Source organism: Ammodytes marinus (assembly GCF_949987685.1).
Source record: "Ammodytes marinus genome assembly, chromosome: 5".
NCBI lineage: Eukaryota > Metazoa > Chordata > Actinopteri > Uranoscopiformes > Ammodytidae > Ammodytes > Ammodytes marinus.
In genome coordinates this window covers 34,935,980-34,939,805 of record NC_137234.1, presented here as the reverse complement: position 1 = coordinate 34,939,805, position 3,826 = coordinate 34,935,980, and the positions used below count along the sequence as shown (strand labels likewise).

At 39.1% G+C, this 3,826-nt stretch overlaps 1 long non-coding RNA gene across 1 annotated transcript; it reads left to right on the top strand.

Annotated features, from left to right (window-relative positions):
* Positions 1-344: 344 nt before the first annotated feature.
* On the top strand, positions 345-2,861 carry LOC307250224. Its single transcript, XR_013844870.1, has 3 exons — positions 345-733; positions 1,081-1,298; positions 2,724-2,861. It is a non-coding gene; the product is annotated as an uncharacterized lncRNA (long non-coding RNA).
* The last annotated feature ends 965 nt before the right edge of the window (positions 2,862-3,826 follow it).

Sequence of the window (3,826 nt, the reverse complement as noted above, 5' to 3'; positions counted from 1 at the left end):
ACTTCATTGTATACACACAAATATCATCTCAAATGAAAGCTAAGACCATGACGAGTTCAACAGTACCACTGTCATGTCCCTACGATAAAAAAACTCGGTGAATTAGCGGCCAAAGAATACAAAGGTAAACAATCACTTACTTACAGCGACCAACATAAATTCACTCTTACCTTTTCGCTATTTTGATGAAAAGTTGTAATTGAGAGCAAAAAACTCCTGTTATAGTAAATCCAACATGTCCCCTTTCGTTTCCAACCATTTCCAAGTGAATCCGACTTATTTTTTACTTTCAAGGAGTCTCCTTGGTTCAGCATGCATCAGACATGGATTCCCGCGGGTACCATTTTGCTTTCTTACTGCTAGCCAATCATGTGTCTGGCACACATTTCGATACCTCCCCTAAAATCTATTGGCTCTTACGGTTAAAACAAGGTGTCAATCATCCAAAACGACCAATCACTGGCTGAGTTATTCGTCTGCGTAACCTTCTTAGACTACATGCAGCAGGAGCCATGTTTACGCAGAGTGCGCAGAGCGCACGGTGTGAGACGGTTTCTGAGGAGTTTTGAGATAGTTTGTCGTTGTTTTTTGGTCATTTATTATCAAAAATGGCAGAACATCGCCGAACCAAGTGCAGTATGGATAAGTTGATCGAAATGATAACTGCTGACAATGCTGATGAACTTTCTGCACGGGACTCCAGCTCAGACGACAGAGACGTCGGCACAAAAAGGTAGAAAGGTGTGTGTGTGTGTGTGTGTGTGTGTGTGTGTGTGTGTGTGTGTGTGTGTGTGTGTGTGTGTGTGTGGGTGGTTGTGTGTGTGTGAGTGTGAGAGAGAGAGAGACAGGCAGGGAGGGAGGGAGGGAGTGTGTTTTTTATGTTATGTTTACTTCCAAGATTATTATTATCACATGTCTATTGCTTTTGTGAATGCATGTATTGTGTGTGTGTTTTACTTCCAAGATTGTTATCATCACACATCTATAGTGATAGCTTTTGTGAATATATTGTGAATGTATTACACTTTCAAAATAAGGCCACTAAATAATATTTGTTTCCTTCCACAATTGGTGTTGCAGTGATGATGAGCAGCTTCATCTTCCCAGACAGAGCCATTGCCTTCTCAGATGCAGCTAGGAAGTTGGTGTTTGCTGAAGGCTCAGCAGCTACTCCACCGCTTGCATTACCCCCACGCATGCCCATCTACTATGACTCGCAAATTTGCAAGCATTGCAAGTGGTGCCTCAATACTGGGATCCCGAGGGTGAAGACATCCATGTATTGCAGGAAATGTCAGGTACCACTGTCTCACTGCAAAAAAGAACTGTTTCCAGCTCTGGCACGACAACAAGTAGAGAGGAAAAGGAGACTCTGTTTTTAGTTTGGACTTATTGTTGATATATTGTTTTTATTTGGACTTCACAGTCAGTGTAAATAGTTTTGTGTGATTTATTTTTTTACAGTTTGTTTATAATTGTTGATAAATAAATATGTTTCATTTTGATGCAAACTTCAGTTGCTTTTTATGGTTCTTTGAAAATTGTATATAGTTTAGGTTGGTTATGAAAATAAATAAATCAAAAATCAAAAACTCTTGAAAATGTATGTGATGATCACAGATAATGACATAAAAGTGAAAAATATAGTTCAGTACATCAAAAACTTCAAATGGCACAGCTAGTGCCAAAGTGTGCCAAAATGTGCCAAATGACCATTTTGGAGAGTCCGCCTGACTAGTCTGTACTAAAACCTCTGTAATTCTGCTCTGCTTCACTTTATGAGGATCAAACTTTGCAGGGATAATGGTAACACCTTGTGCTATGCTTAGATGTAGAGTTTTAGCCCCATCAGCATCATTTCAAAGAGATATTCATTGAAAAAGTGTGATTTTCTTTAGGCGGAAATGAAATCAGTCATTTATGCTTGTGTGCAAACTTAATTGACTCTGAGCCAGTGACATAAATACTGATACTTTCACATCTGAACACATTTCACAAGTGTTCCCTTCATAATGACACCACAATTATTCAAATAGACCTTGTAGATGCAGAGATATACTCTATTCATTTTGGGTATGTCATTTTCGAGCAGAAACCTAAAAAATAGGCTAGAGCTTCTTGTGTTTTGAAAGTGAGCTTAGAAACTATCATTATTCCAAGGTACTTGATTTCTTGGACCACTGAGAGTCTTCTCCCTTCTACTGTCACATCTGGATCTGGATCGCTGTTTGCAGATTTTGAAAGGAACATACATACAGTTTTTTCAACATTTAGATGCAGACAGGAGTTTGCTAACCAATTTGAAATATTGACCATTGCAGCTGATAGTTCTTCTGCAGCTTGCTTCTTGTTTTTAGCATGTAGATATATGACTGAATCATCAGCGTACATCTGACAGGTGACAGTAGGTGGACAGACTTCAGGTAGGTCATTAATAAATAGACTGTCACTGAATAACAAGGGACCCAAAATGGAACCTTGGGGTACACCCACACAAACTTCAGCTATATGTGAAATGCTATGATCCACTCGAACACATTGTCTCTCTGTAAGGTATGATTTTATCCATTTGATGACATCAGGTGAAATATTAAACTTTGATAACTTTGTAAAAAACTAAGTTGTGTGTGTGTGTGTCTCTCTCTCTCTCTCTCTCTCTCTCTCTCTCTCTCTCTCTCTCTCTCTCTCTCTCTCTCTCTCTCTCTCTCTCTCTCTCTCTGCAGGCATCCAGAGGCTGCAGTCGAGGGAGTTGAGTAAAGCCAGTCACATGATGAGCTCAGAGAAAGTCGTCATCCGTTTCCTCCACAAGAGATGAGACTCTACTGAGAACATGACCCTCTTGTTCTCTTTCCAGTTTGTCCTGCCTTATTGTTATTATTTAGTTGGAATACTTAAGTATGTATTTTCCTAATTGGTTTATTGTATACTTTTACCTAAACCTATTCTGGTGTGCAAGTGTTTAATGTTGAAATGTTAAAGGTTCAGCAAGTGATATGGTCCTTTTAGCTAACTTCCTGTCAGTGACTGCAGTTAGCAGTCCCCTCCCTCGTCCCTACGTCACCACCACATGAACGTACAGCCGTCTTCAACAGATAGTGCCGCGTTGAAGAGCAGCGAGTCATCGTTCACAGCCTCTTTATAGCGCTCTGTCTCTTGATTAGAGATAAAAACGAGAGGGATACTCAAGACTTGTGTTCTGAATTGTGCATACTGTTTAAGTGATTGCTGTATGAATATAAAGTGATTTAACATGTATATTAACAAAAAGAAAATCACTTACTTCTCCTTTAATTCTACATGTGTTGTATTTACCTTGTTCTGTGTTTGATTGTTCAATTTAGGCTATATTTTTTACACTGTTGAATCAATTTCACAAAACCTTTGCTTATAAAACAAATACAAATGTGTCCGAATGATCCTGTAAGCGGCCAGACACGCAAATAAAATGATTGATTCATTCCACAGTAGCAGACTGCACCTCATGTCAGGGTTCCTGGCAGAGACACGCGCGGTGCTACGGCCATCATGCTGGAGGCTTTGGCTATATATGCTATATGAATATTATAATATCAAATATAAATATTTTGCTCAGTTTTTTCACTTTCCTCAGTGAATTGTTATGTTTGCCTATTTGTATTTTTTCATGCATGGAATATAAATGTTTGGTGTTAATTTGTACAGATTTCTGCCTAAACACCAAACTGCTCTGAATAAATGGATGTTCTTTACATCTGATTGAGTTGTTTCAGTCGTCTGGCTGCAGTGTGTCTCTTTGCCCACTAGAGGGAAATAGTCAACAGTAGAAAAAGCAGATTGCTGGATTTCG